Raw genomic sequence first — 15,328 nt, forward strand, 5'->3', positions numbered from 1 at the left:
ATGGGCGTCAGATTCGTGACTACTGTGGAAGTGGTCAATTTCTCTGTTTAGCGCCTCCTCCCTGTCGCAATTTTATGTTACTTTTTTCCCTCGTTTTGTGCATTTTCTGCTGTTTTCCCCATTATTTTTCATTATCTTTATTGAGAGGATGTAACTTGTTCTTCCTCCCGATACAAAGGGGAAAGTGTCATGTAATCATCATCAGCATCATCATCATCACGGACCACGCAAGTGGCCGCATTTCTAACAGAAAGATCGCCTTCACGAATAGCTCTCGCAACCAGGGTTTCCCGGTGAACATTAGCGTTAGGTGAGCTTCAATTGCCGGGTAACATGAGAAGCATACAGAGATCTCTGAATGTTAATGCGTTCCACTCCTAAAGGCGATGCTTAAGCTTCCTCCCAATTTTTGTTCCTAAACCACAAGCAATATTTACTTTTTTGAAATGAGATTGCGCTTATAATGTCCTAGTACATCGCCTCTAGTATAATAGCCAACCCCGAGTAAGATTACAGTAAGCTTGACATGGGCTTTTTGTGGATGCCAATGACTTTATCATTGCAATAGCCTTTATATTTGATACTGCAAGCGCATTTCCACCGTCTTTGTCGCCGTCGCGATGAGGTGCCATAGAAAGTCCAAGGGCGTTAAAAGCGTCGCTGCGTGCCTTACCCTGTATGGGCGAGTGAAGGCTTGCGAGGGGATCCTACCATCGTGGCTGATTCCGCCCGCGCCAAAGATACCAAAGGGGTCAGGAAGCGCACCCTCTCCCGCCGTGCGCGAGGAACACTGGTTGCGAGGCACTGATGGGTGTTGAGAGAGACGGGCGGCTTCTACTGCGACTACAACTGCGGATGTGTCGGCTGCGCGCGGTCGCCCGGCCGTATCTTGAGATTGATCTGCGTTGGGAGCAGAGTCTAGGTGCATCGGCGGAGCAAGGCTTTTCGTTGAAACAAAACAAAGCGAAACTGTCACTTCGCTCGCTGCTGCTGCCGGGTTTCCTCACCCCAGCATTTTGAGAGCGAGTTTCCGTGATCGTTGAGTCAGATGTGTTCATGTTTGCTCGCGCACGCGTGACACCATGCTTCCTAGCTTAGTTAGTGTGCCTATGTTTCGAAGTTTAAACGACCAATGAAACTACCCTTACTTCGCATAGCCGTCCACAAATTTGGTATCGCAATCGGTGCTTTGCCTTCCGGACGAAACTGTTACTTCTTTTCTACACAAAAGTATTTGATGCCAAGCTCTACCTAATATATGTGCGGCGTACACAAGTCACGCCATCATCATCATGCAGGCCCTCCAAATGCCGATACCTTGCCTACCTTACGGTTAGGATAGTAGGTACAGAAAGATGAGAAATGTTTGGTTTATGAAATGAACCACGCTCTTTATGACGCGTATTTATAGCAATGAGGACATCTCACTAGAATTTATTTTATCACTGAGCAATTTTGTAGACAACATGCCCAGCAGCCAGGACAATTAGGAGGGCCGTAAGTATGACAGGGCTCTAAAAGAGTCTTCGGGGTTCTATTTGGCCATCTTGTGATTACCTAAGTGTAAAAAAACTCGACAAATGAATGTTAGAATATTATGCAAAATAGAAGTGAGGCGTGCAGACAGGACACAAGAGTAGAGAAGTGGACAACACGAACGCCGACTATCACTTCTCTACTCTTGTGTCCTGTCTGCACGCCTCACTTCTATTTTGCATAATGAATCCTTACGAACTAGCTGAGCTTTCTGTCGTTCTAAGTTTCATTTCTAGTACTCTGAGCCCTTTTCCATGTTCCCCTACTTATCTGCACAATGCTGCTTCGTTAGCTTCCATAATTGCGATATGTTTGTTCCACGCTAGAACCATGTCGTGGTTTAGTCGTAATCGTGTCGTCCCATTGGAAGTTCAAATGATGTGCGGCTTTCTTCAACCATCAAATGTTAGAATAGTTTGGCTTATTGCAGGAACGGTTACAAAGAGGTGTTTGGCGATTTGTGGAAAGTGCCTGCTCATTTACTTTTATTGAGTGTGTTTGAGGGCGCTGCATCTTAATGCGGGTGGACGGTTGTCCACGTTAATGATTCGTGGATTGCGTGCTTTATTTGTCATCCAAAAAAAAAAAATAAAGCGGCAGAAGTACCTGGCTGTAAACATACCAATTTTAGGCTTCCTGCTTTGTGCAAATTCTTCAATGGCAGTATGCCATATAGAGTCAAATTTTATGAGGTTTGCTATTTTTTAAATTAACATGAAATATTGGAAAGAGCAAAATATTAGTGTCGGTGGCTCTAGTCGTCTATGAACAACATACACTTGGTTGTCATCAGATAGAATGATACATGTTAAAAAATAACATGATGTATAATAGCTCGGACACCCTGTATTCACAAGTGTACTTATTGTTTTCTCGGGGACTGCATCTCACCCACTAACAACTTATTTTTCGATCAGTGCAAGGCTCGCTTGCATGATTGGAATTTGCTGGAATGTTTTAATGATTCTATGTGTTGTCTGTTGTCACCGAAGCTAGTGTAATCTGATTGTATGTGTAACGCGAATTGCGTAGTACTTTTTGGAAGACATGCAGACGCCAGCGATTATTCTTGAAACTTCGATAACTCATGTAAAAAGCCGATGCGCTTGACGGGCAGTTAAGATTTTCTAATATCACCGGCTATGTTCGCCGCTATAAGTGCTGTGACTGCAACTTGCTTTTGTTGGCATAGTTTCACCGATTCAAGGGTGAGTTAAACTAGTAGAGAGTTTTAGCATTATGAACCCAAGCGGCTTAGGGACCCAAGAAAATTTCGTGCCGGCAGTGCGCATGCGCAGAATTCACGCCAGTCTTGGAATCATATGTTCGTCTCGACCCAAGACCCAAAATATTGAAAACTAGCTTAGGTCCCCATGCCATCTTGGGTCTTAAAACAACATACTCAGCTCGTATTACTAAGACAGTATTACGTTTATTACATCTTGTCGTCCTTTTTTGCTAAAAAATGCAGTGTGTTTTCACTTCTAAGAAAAGCTTTTCTTTTTTTGCTTACCAACCACATATTATTTTGGCCAGTGCGGTGTCCTGAGCGCTTGAAGCAACTATGACTACGTTTGATCCAATTCCCATAGTATACTCCTCTAATTTCAAGAACGGCCTAGGCAACGCGGCTTGGAGACCTAGAGTCTTGCGTCCCGAATTCTAAAACTCTCTAGTGACAGTTTTGCTGCTGTTGGAAGGAAGGAAAAAATTTGCTGAAGGCCTAGCTTGGTTAAGCCTGGAAGATTGCGAAAGTAATACCCTTGGCTTCACCTTGGTTCGGCTGATGTTGTGGACATGGTGGCCCTTTGGTAAACTTATGGCTATACATCATCCGACATAGCGCAAGCCAGCGCGCCGACCACTGCGAGGAGCCGAGCTGTAGTCCCATTTATCCTCCTAACGTGACGTCACACTAGCGAGCGCCCTCTGTCGGTAGTGCTGCAGCAGCGGCGCGCAAGGCTTCGCCTCCACCATCGATGCCGCGATCTGTGGCCCCGTCTCTCGGTCTGGCGTGACGTCACACGGTCATGTGACGCGCAGCTGTGTAAGGAGGCGCCACGACCACCGATGGGCCGAAAGTGCGAGCAGTATTACTTTCGCTATAAAAGTGTAGAAGGAAAGGCAAGGAGGTTAGCCAGTTTAGCACAACCAGTTTGCTACCCTACACATGGGAGCGTGTTGGGTGATGAAAGGTGGGGAGGAGAAAGAGAGCACATTGCACAGCACACACATCGTCAGTTGCAGACCGTCACTCTTGCGTGCTACGTGACATCACTGTCACAGCTGTTTGTCAAAGCCCCCATCTCTTTCAAAAACCGAAGTAGTCCCTTCGTCGATGTCTTCTGTCGGCGACATGTGAAAATCGTTTCAACTGGCAATGGTCTTTTGTCAAGGTGCGCTAGAACGGACGCCAGGAACTGTTTCTGAGCATTATATTCAGGACAGTCGCACAGAATGTGTTCAAGCGTCTCCTCGCAAAGACAGCCATTCCAATGCGAAACGAGTACGATTTCGCGAATGCCACACCTAGCCATAAGCGATAAAGTAGAGTGGCCTCTCTTCGGTACAGCCCAGTTCGCATACAGAGAGGCATCAAGGAGGGCAGGTGGCATTGATGATTACTCCTGTTGGTGTGGCTGCTTGGTGTGCACCATAGAAAGAGCGTGAACTGTGCAAGCACTCAAAGTCTGCTGGCTGCGCCGAACCGTGAAAGTGGTATGACCTCTTCCTGTGTGTCTTCCAGAGCTGCCCGAGGGGCGTTATCGACGTCTTCGTTTTCTATGACGCCGCAGTGACTTGGCAGCCACTGAACCGTCACGTGGTACTGTTTCTCGTGTGATGTTTGGAGAAGGCATCTAATATCGAATACGAGCTATTCGTATGGCCCCTGACGCATAGCTGATAGCACATAATGTAGGGCTGCCATTGAGTCAATGAAGATTGACCATTGTCCAGGTGGTTCCGGATTGACGAAACAAAGTGCAGCGCGAAGAGAAGCTATTTCCGCAGATGTCAATGTCGTTGGGTGGTCAGTCCCAAAGCTGATGGTATTACCCCTTGCTTGGAAAACCACAAGACCGGCCGAACACTGGATGTTTGTGAACAATCAGTATAAATATGTACACTGTGCGCATACATCTCGTGCCGAAGAAGCAGACACAGTTGTTTCGGCACAGGCACCGACAGCTCAGACTTTTTCCCGATTCCTGGTAAACTGAGTTGTACTATGGCGCTGATAGACACCGGGGGGGGGGGGGGGTTATCGATGGTTTAGATGCAGGGGCGAAGTCCGAGGGAAGTTTGTCGTTGTATTTGACGATAGTTTTAGAGAATGATGTTTGGTGCATGTATGAAGGTAGTGTTGCAAGGTGGTGATAGGGGCACGGGCAACATGTATGATGTGCGTTCTCAGGGTTTCACCTTAATGTGAGTTTGCATTGGATGGTCCCGAGTAATCGCAATAGTTGCCTCTGTTGACGTGCATCTGGGCGAACCAAGGCAAACTCTGAGTGCTTAAGCTTGTGCCGGCTGCAGAACACGAATATGTGTCTTGCATGTATCGCTCAGTACAGGTTGATTGTCTTTAAAAAACCGAGAAAGAGAGCTGTGTAGAGTTTCAGCATTGCGTCTACTGACATCCCTCGCGTGTTTCCTGTCAAGTATTTAAACAACTGGGAAGTTGCTGTGAGGCGCTGTTTCTGTCAGGTCTCGGTCAATAATAGGCCGTTTTCAGGTCTCGGTCAATATTAGGCCAAGAAATCTGTGCTTTCTGACATAGGAAATTGTCCGCCCATTGATTGAGATGACATAAAGCGTTATTGGTTTGTCAGTAAATGCCACTAGTGCGCATTTTCCTAGTGATATGCTGATACCTTGTTTACACAAGTAGCTCGCTGTCAATGTTGCCGCTCTGAGAAGTCGAGCACGTATTTGAGGACCTGTAACTGCCGAAGTCCAGACACAGATGTCGTCTGCGTTTATTGAAATCTTGATGGTAGTAAGGAAGTATTCAGCAAGTCCAACAATAGAGAGGTTGAATAGCGTAAGGCTGAGAGCACCGCCATGAGGAACGCCCCTGCTGGCATAGCGTCGCGTAGTTGGGCAATCGTCAGTTAACACAAAGAATGATCTTCCAGATAGGTAACTTGCAATCCACAGAAAGATTCGACCACCTAGGCCAACCGTCGCAAGAGCGTTGAGAATGGTCTCATGTAATACGTTATTGTATGCGCCTTTCCCAACTAAGGATAAAGCCGCAGATGAACGCTTACGGGACTTTTCGTGCTGGACATATGGAACGAGACAAACTATATTGTGGATGGAACAGTGGTTACGTCGGAAACCAGCCATGGAATTAGGATAAATCTTCGTTCGAGCAACCATTCCAGGCAGCCACGGATCATCCGTTTCCTTATGTTTCATACACAACTGGCCAGTGGTATTGGGCGGTAAGAGCTGATCTCTAGTGGGGATTTGCGCTGCTTCAAGAGTGGCACAAGGCGGCTTACCTTCCATTTGTCAGGAAGATTTCCCTCCTGCGGTGAGGAGTTGTAAAGACTCAACAATTTTCTCCTTGCATAATCTCACAGATAGCACAAGGCTCGGTATGATATACCATCAGGACCCGGAGATGAAGAGCGCTTGCAGAGAGCTAGTGCCACCTCGAGCTCGTCCATTGTAAAATGAAGGTCCATGCGGCAGTCACAGAATGGAAACGTAACCTCGGGCTGGAGGATCTGGACGAGCGGCTTGGTGTACAATCCGCGCACAAAAGTCTTCTGCGACATCGATGTTTTGGCACCCTTAAAAAAGAGCGAGCGCCTTAAATGGAAAACGCTGTTCCGGAAGGCAACGCAGACCTTGCACTGTTTTACAAATGTGAGACAGTGGCTGGCGGGGGTCTAGTGTCTGTCGTAAAACGTTGTTGATCGTTCCTACGCTAGTCTATTCACTCTACTCTGAATCTTCCTTTCATCCTCCTGGCTGCCCTCAGGTCACGGACTGATCTTCTACGCCGATCTCGACGTTCCGCCCGGCGACAAAGTGCTCGAAGTCGCTCTAACTGCATGTCGAAGTCGTTTACGTGGAAGAGATCGTCATCATGCGAGTGGCATTTTGCATCGTATCTTTGTTTGCTCTAACCCATAGGGTGGGCCCTCGCTGCAGGCCTCTTCCATATCAGATTTGAAGTTGGCCCATTGAATCTTCCGAAAGGTATTCCGTGGACCAGATGTAGACGACAAGGCTTTGATGGGAATGTGATCACTTCCATGTGTCTGAACATCCGGAAACCACTTCACACATCTGGCTAGAGAGTTGGAGATGAAAGCAAGGTTGAGGTAGCTGCCCTATGTCACGCCTCGAAGACAGGTGGGGCTACCATCGTTCAGGAGAATAAGGCTGTAGGCAATGCTTGCGAACCTTCGTTCTCTTGCATTTGTCCTTGTACTTCTGCATGCTGGATGGTGTGCATTGAAATCTCCTATGATGACCCTTGAGGCGGGACAAACGCTCAAGATATCCGCTAATCTTTTAGTATCAAAATTGCTTGAAGGCAATATATAAATGCCTACGAGGGCAAACAAGAGTTCGTTATTTTTAACTGTCTTGCATATATATTGATTGTCGTTGTGGGGCGCAATTGGTTGCAAAACATAGGTATGTTCACGACGAACAGAAACGATGATTTTGCTGTGTGCAACATTTGTTGAAGACATCATAAATCGTACGCTGACAGTCTCATTGGTTTCGACAAGTTGGGCTCACAAATGACGATGAGTGGAAGCTCATTGGTGTACACAAACTGACGTGAATCTGAGAGACGCTATTTTAGCCCTCTGCCGTTTCATTGGATGACGGCCGCTGTTTTGACTTCTTTTCGGAAGGATGAGGTATGGGTAAACTGGGTATGGGTATAGGTAAACTTGGAATCTGAACCTGGCAACGTTTAACGCTAGAACGTTATCTAGTGAGGCGAGTCTAGCAGTGCTATTGGAGGAATTAGAGGGCAGTAAATGGGATATAATAGGGCTCAGTGAAGTTAGGAGGCCAAAAGAAGCATATACAGTCCTAAAAAGCGGGCACGTCTTGTGCTGCCGGGGCTTAGCGGAGAAAAGAGAACTAGGAGTCGGATTCCTGATTAATAAGAATATAGCTGGTAACATACAGGAATTCTATAGCATTAACGAGAGCGTGGCAGGTCTTGTTGTGAAACTTATTAAGAGGTACAAAATGAAGGTTGTACAGGTATACGCCCCTACATCGAGTCATGATGACCAGGAAATCGAAAGGTTCTATGAAGACGTGGAATCGGTGATAGGTAGAGTGAAAACTAAATACGCAATTCTAATTGGCGACTTCAATGCCAAGGTAGGCAAGAAGCAGGCTGGAGACAAGGCAGTGGGGGAATATGGCATAGGCACTAGGAATAGCAGGGGAGAGTTATTAGTACAGTTTATGGAACAGAATAATTTGCGGATAATGAATACCTTCTTCCGCAAGCGGGACAGCCGAAAGTGGACGTGGAGGAGCCCGAACGGCGAGACTAGAAATGAAATAGACTTCATACTCCGCGCTAACCCTGGCATCACACAAGATGTGGACGTGCTCGGCAAGGTGCGCTGCAGTGACCACAGGATGGTAAGAACTCGAATTAGCCTAGACCTAAGGAGGGAACGGAAGAGACTGGTACATAAGAAGCCGATCAATGAGTTAGCGGTAAGAGGGAAAATAGAGGAATCCCAGATCAAGCTACAGAACTGGCATTCCGTTTTAACTGAGGAAGAGGACCTTAGTGTTGAAGCAATGAACGACAATCTTGTGGGCATCATTAAGGAGTGTGCAATGGAAGTCGGTGGTAAATCCGTTAGGCAGGATACCAGTAAACTTTCGCAGGAGGCGAAAGGTCTGATCAAGAAACGCCAATGTATGAAAGCCTCTAACCCTACAGCTAGAATAGAACTGGCAGAACTTTCCAAGTTATTCAACAAGCATAAGACAGCTGATATAAGGAAGTATAATATGGATAGAATTGAACATGCTCTCAGGAACGGAGGAAGCCTAAAAACAGTGAAGAAGAAACTAGGAATTGGCAAGAATCAGATGCATGCGTTAAGAGACAAAGCCGGCCATATCATTACTAATATGGATGAGATAGTTCAAGTGGTTGAGGAGTTCTATAGAGATTTATACAGTACCAGTGGCACCTACGACGATAATGAAAGAGAAAATAGTCTAGAGTAATTCGAAATCTCACAGGTAACGCCGGAAGAAGTAAAGAAAGCCTTGGGAAATATGCAAAGGGGGAAGGCAGCTGGGGAGGATCAGGTAACAGCAGATTTGTTGAAGGATGGTGGGCAGATTGTTCTAGAGAAATTGGCCACCTTGTATACGCAATGCCTCATGACCTCGAGCGTACCGGAATCTTGGAAGAACGCTAACATAATCCAGAGGACCAGGCAAGATTCCATAAAGGCTACTCAACCATAGACCATATTCACACTATCAATCAGGTGATCGAGAAATGTGCGGAATATAACCAACCCTTATATATAGCTTTCATTGATTACGAGAAAGCATTTGATTCTGTGGAAACCTCAGCAGTCATTGAGGCATTGCGGAATCAGGGTGTAGACGAGCCTTATGTAAAAATACTGAAAGATAACTATAGCGGCTCCACAGCCACCATAGTCCTCCATAAAGAAAGCAACAAAATCCCAATAAAGAAAGGCGTCAGGCAGGGAGATACGATCTCTCCAATGCTATTCACAGCCTGTTTACAGGAGGTATTCAGAGACCTGGATTGGGAAGAATTGGGGATAAAAGTTAATGGAGAATACCTTAGTAACTTGCGATTCGCTGATGATATTGCCTTGCTTAGTAACTCAGGAGACCAATTGCAATGCATGATCACTGACCTGGAGAGGCAAAGCAGAAGAGTGGGTCTAAAAATTAATCTGCAGAAAACTAAAGTAATGTTTAACAGTCTCGGAAGAGAACAGCAATTTACAATAGGTAGCGAGGCACTGGAAGTGGTAAGGGACTACATCTACTTAGGGCAGGTAGTGACGGCGGATCCGGACCATGAGACGGAAATAATCAGAAGGATATGAATGGGCTGGGGTGCGTTTGGCAGGCATTCTCAGATCATGAACAGCAGGTTGCCCTTATCCCTGAAGAGAAAAGTGTATAATAGCTGTGTCTTACCAGTACTCTACTACGGGGCAATAACGTGGAGGCTTACGAAGTAGGGTTCTACTCAAATTGAGGACGACGCAACGAGCTATGGAAAGAAGAATGATAGGTTTAACGTTAAGGGACAAGAAAAGAGCAAATTGGGTGAGGGAACAAACGCGAGTTAATGACATCTTAGTTGAAATCAAGGAAAAGAAATGGGCATGGGCAGGACATGTAATGAGGAGGGAAGATAACGGATGATCATTAAGGGTTACGAACTGGATTCCAAGGGAAGGGAAGCATAGCATTGGGCGGCAGAAAGTTAGGTGGGCGGATGAGATTAAGAAGTTTGCAGGGACGGCATGGCCACAATTAGTACATGACCGGGGTTGTTGGAGAAGTATGGGAGAGGCCTTTGCCCTAAAGTGGGCGTAACCAGGCTGATGATGATGATGATGAGGTAGGGGTAACCATCTTTCTAGTTGAAGGATTCAAGCACTGTGCTTAAGGCCTCTAGCTTTTTAAATACGCTTCGAGCAGACGTCCACATGTCGACTAAAATTGCTCGGATGGCTTCGATGAATCAACGTAGCACCGATGTGATTGGACGATCTGTTTTATGTGAATCATCCGTGGCCGGAGAAGGCTCCGATGGGGTCGCGACCTTCTGAGGTTCCTTAGCGATTGAGCAGCTTGGTAGCGTAAGCTATTCAACTAAAGAAAGTATCTTATCTGCTTCGTTCGTGGAAGTGGTAGTCCCTATCGCGGCGCGACTAATACCCGTGTCATACGGGCAACTCGGATCTCCTTCAAACTTCCTTCTCTTAAAGGACCGCAAGGGGAGTTTCACCTCAAAGTTGTTAGCTCCGTGTCACACTGCCTCTAAGCGAGCTTTTGAAAGCTGCCGCTTGGGGCCCATTAGGCGCTGCTCACCTCGTACGCAGTCATGAAAGGAACATGTTATATATTGCTAAAAAAGCCTTGGGAAAAGACGTGAATCACTCATTCCCCATGCGCGAGACGTCCGATAGCGTTGACCAAAACAACAAAAAATGGCGCAGTCAGGTCAAACGCAACAGCCATTCCGAGAACGCCCGGTTAGAGAGACGAATGTAGGTGCTCAACTCAAAGATGTTTGTCAGTGCTCAAATACTATATTATATGCAATAAAAACAGTTATAATTGCTGGTAAAAGTGAAACAAATAAAAATGAGGATGACTTCATGACTCGAAATTCAAGCAAGCTGGCAACAAGTGTACTTCCTTCAGTCTCCAAGGGAGATCTTCCATCTCCTTTCGCTAGGAACTTCCTTAAACTTCCTTTGCTAAAGGACTGCCGTGTGATACGGCGCGCATCTCCCTCGAGATAAAGACGTCATTTGTTGAAGGGAGTTAAAAGGAGTTTAGCCGCGTCCGCGCGACGGGGGTATTACTGCTGCTTTGTTTCTTGACCGTCGCTACCACGTGACAATATTTTTTCTTTGTGAAGGTGACCAAAGAAAACAAATCTCCCCCTGTACTTTCTTCTTACCGAAGAATGTTTAACTGTGGAGGTTCTGAATATTTTCGGACTAAAAATATACAGATTTTTCTATTATCACTTCCTTTAGAGCAGCACCACTCGTGTTTTCAAAATCTTTTGACCGCTCTTGCATTCACAGAGAACTAATTATGCGGTATATATAAATCGTGCCACTCGCTTGCAGAGCTGGATCTACTACCTGCCTGGTCTGCTCCGCGGCTCTTTTGCTTATGCTGACGCTGCTAGCTTTGGCTGTCGCTTTCTACTACCTGAACACTACAGGTGAGCGTCCGAATAAATAAAGTTTTCAATAAAAGCAAATAAAGAGTATATACTGCAAGTTATTAGCGCAAGATTTCGAGAAATATTTTCGATGAAGTAAGGATACTACTGTTAAAAATAAATTGATAAATCGATGCAATTTATGCGCTAATATTGCCAAAACGAATCCTACATCTACTCTAGAGTCTAGCTGTAAGGCTTCAATAGTGCCTTTAGACTTATTGATGCTACAAGTATAGAAAATGTTGGTTGACTGCATCCTTAAAATGTATGCTACGTTTCATCTCCTTCAGCGCTGGGTAGTTTTCGTGATGTCGATGTCTGATCATTCAGCGTGCCTTTTCCTGCGTATTAGTACCTTTATCCCATGGTATTTCTTCTGAGGCGTGTGGCATGTGACAAATACATTAAAATTATGTGACATGAAAGACTAGTCCTTATGCAAGGTCATCCAGTCTTGCGACATTTGTTTGTTTTTATTGTCGGAATATATTGTACGTGAGCAGGCTTTCTGGTGACGAAACTTTCAGATTATCTCAATTGCGCACAGTTGGTTGTCCAGGCTTCGCATTTCGCTATTCTAGAGTTTATAGAAGTGACATTAAGGAGGTTTTAAGTTGAATGAGATAGCTGGCATCAGAAAAGATTGTGCTAGAGTTTATGAAAGTATCATTAGGGGAAGTTTTAAATTGAATGAGATAGCTGGTATCATTCAAGCTTGTGCACTATTCGGAAATTTTTTTTCAAGTGTAGTTTTACGCTCTTAATCAAAGGAAATTGTGGACACGTGATGGATTTATGGTGGCTCCATTCAGTGTCTGGTTAGCGAGGACACACCCATAAATTGGCAGATGTTCCCCACACCTGCATGTAAGACAGAACTCGCGTGCTATTCTTGTTTCTTTTGTTGCTGTGGAGGCAAGGTGAAGGAGCGCATCGTTTTGAATGAAACATGCACTCGTTCTACTAAAAGTTCCTGTTTTATCAACTGGTTTCAAATTATACCGTTGTATCCTAAATTCTTTGCTTGCTTATTAGAAGTCCTCATGGTTGCAGCATTAAAGAGAAATGTGGGTCTTTAAGGCGTTTGGCTTTCGTGGCACTAATGGACCATTTTAATTTTAGTGTCAGGAGCATCAGCGCCCAACACAGCAGCACCGTCAACACTTCAATTGAGCCATATCAAAGTTGAACAAATCCTGTTGCCTTGCACCACCTCACGCTCTCCTGATGTACAATATCTTCTGCTCTGGTTTTGATGCGAACCAACGTCGTCTTAAAAAAAGTTTCATTTTAATCTAGCAGAACTCGCGCTTAGTAATTACCACTTACCAAATATCAAACAATATATAAAATATTCCCATATCTTAAGCAGATGTCGGTACTATTAAGAAATTGTGAACAATATCATTCACTTTTTTCCTATTTCGACACATTGTCGTTCAATGTAGGAGCGTTAAGTGACATTTAATAGCTCCTACTAGATATTTGACAGAGTTATAACAATGAGTAGGTTAACAATAGCACAACAGCGATCGTAGTTCTAGTTCTGAGGACTATGGAATATTATGTGTAATGTAGCTGCAGATAGTCCACCCAGATAAATTTCAGCGTAGCGTCACTAGCAACCATCTTGATACCAAGTGTCAAGTATGCACTTCTTGAGGCCTCAAAAGAGACAATACTGAAGCATACGAGGAGGATGTTTTATGCATCATAGAGAAGATGTTCTTAAGGACTGTGCCTGTTGTCAGATGTTCTTCCTGTCGAAGTAAATTATTACAGTGCCAGGTAAGCTTGCTGATTCATTTTGTGGCTGCAGTCCCAAAAGTTATTATGAAGCCAACTATATGTGGCTTAAGAAAGAAACTCCTTCGGTTGTCAAATTAATGGCTTTGATGTAGTAACGAAGAAAAACTGATATGCAGTTGTAGGCGAAGTACGCCCCCCTCTCCCCTATTGGGGGATCTCTCGCTCTACGCGCCCCAGCTCGAGAAAAGAGCAATATCTTTTTTTTTCTAACAGTATCCTTCTAAACACGCCTTATTCTTACTCTCATTTGAGATTACATGAATGAGTGAATTCTTTCTTTCAGAAGGTTCCTAGGTTGGTGCTATTCAGTGCTAAGCACATAAAAATATAAGCGATCAGTCTTGGTGCCAACGCATAATTAATCATAGATTTTATAAAACAATATCAAAATAATAACTCTTGTCTCGAAAACGTAGAGAAATAGGATTATACGCGGACGGCATATTATACTTGCTAAACTTATAGATGGGTGTTAGAGATAGGTAAAAGTTGCTGGGGAAGGTGCGTTGGCGTAATTTTGGTATACATTCGCAAGTTTACACAAAGATAGTCGGACGGTTGAGCTCTCCTTAAGGCATATGTACAGCTACACGAGGACGTGATAACAAAACACTCGAGATACAAAAACCCGCCGTGGTTGCTCAGTGGCTATGGTGTTGGGCTGCTGAGGACGAGGTTGCAGGAATTAATCGCGGTCACAGCGGCCGCATTTCGATGGGGGTGAAATGCGAAAACACAGGTGTACTTAGATTTGGGTGCACATTAAAGAACCACAGGTGGTCGAAATTTCTGGTGTGCTTCGCTATGTAATGCCTCATAATCAGAAAGTGATTTTGGCACATAAAACCCCATAATATTTTATAAGCACTTTGAGAGCTGTGAGGATGCTTATAATGGTCGTGACAGCACCTGTAAAAAATATGCGCAGAACCTGAGCAGCTGCATTCTACTCTCATCGTGTGAAGGCATGGTTCCTGCACTGCATCACAACGGTTGGCTGGCATAGTATTGCGTGGCTTCCTGAGAATGTTAATATTGGCCGAAAGTTTAGCAACAGGCTGCCCATGCGTGGGACGTGGGCGGCCGCAGAAAAACACGGATAGTGAATTAATTGAACCTTTTCCGCCTACTGTCTATTCACTAGTAAATGCGGATTGTCCGTGGTATATCATTAGCAGAATGTCACCAATTATTATTAAGCGCGCAATACTTCCACGCCGAGAATTCCGTTAACTGGCGGTATTCCTAACAGCGTGCCACTCGGATGCATCAGGGTTCTAAGAAGGGGGATCTGCTGGGAAAGGCTCTCGAAATGTCATGCTGCATTTGCGAAATATAATGCTAAGGTATATATTCTTAAGAAGCTGGAGGGCAGTATCTAAAGCACTACCTGCAATATTCAAAGAAATATTGCAATTCAGACAGAAGAACAAGAAACGTTCCAACCATATTGCAGTGTACGGTTAGCGTTGTGAATTGTTAGTTTTTTCATATTATCACGTTGTAGTGACGGTGAACAACACCGTAGCGAAACTTCGAATGACGGAACTAACTCTTTATTAGGCGAACCCATGCCCTCAAAAACAGCCTACACTCAAGGAACAATAGCGTCGAAGACAGTCGACGATTGTCGACAATCTGATGAGCGGGTCAAATGCGTCGGCTTTTAAACATGAGTCATCGAAGGTTCCTGAGTAGTTGCTGGGGCCGGCGTGTCTCCCAGAAAGTACTACAGAATTCGCGTCCCGCATACAATCAGATTACACAAGGTGCAGTGGAAACAGACGACGTAAAGAACCACCGACAGTGTTCGAGAAATTTCCTATACGTGCAGGCGCTTCCTGCGCTGAGCGATAACGTTTAGCATCTGTTAGCCGGTGAAAACCTTTGTCCCGAAAAAGATACAAAGGATACGTGTCAATGCGTCCCTCTTGTCATGCTGCAAACATAACAGGATAGCAAAATACAAAAGCACGTTTAGTAAAGCAACAATAAAGC

At 44.9% G+C, this 15,328-nt stretch overlaps 1 protein-coding gene across 1 annotated transcript in view; it reads left to right on the forward strand.

Moving 5' to 3' along the window:
* The window catches only part of LOC142559680 (uncharacterized), a 242,287-nt gene that overhangs the window by 19,662 nt on the left and 207,297 nt on the right, over nucleotides 1–15,328 (forward strand). Inside the window, exon 2 of the mRNA XM_075671244.1 lies at nucleotides 11,421–11,518. The gene's annotated coding sequence lies outside the window, so the exon portion shown is untranslated. The remainder of the gene's footprint in view (nucleotides 1–11,420; nucleotides 11,519–15,328) is intronic.

This window comes from Dermacentor variabilis, chromosome 10, assembly GCF_050947875.1.
Source record: "Dermacentor variabilis isolate Ectoservices chromosome 10, ASM5094787v1, whole genome shotgun sequence".
NCBI classification, from domain to species: domain Eukaryota; kingdom Metazoa; phylum Arthropoda; class Arachnida; order Ixodida; family Ixodidae; genus Dermacentor; species Dermacentor variabilis.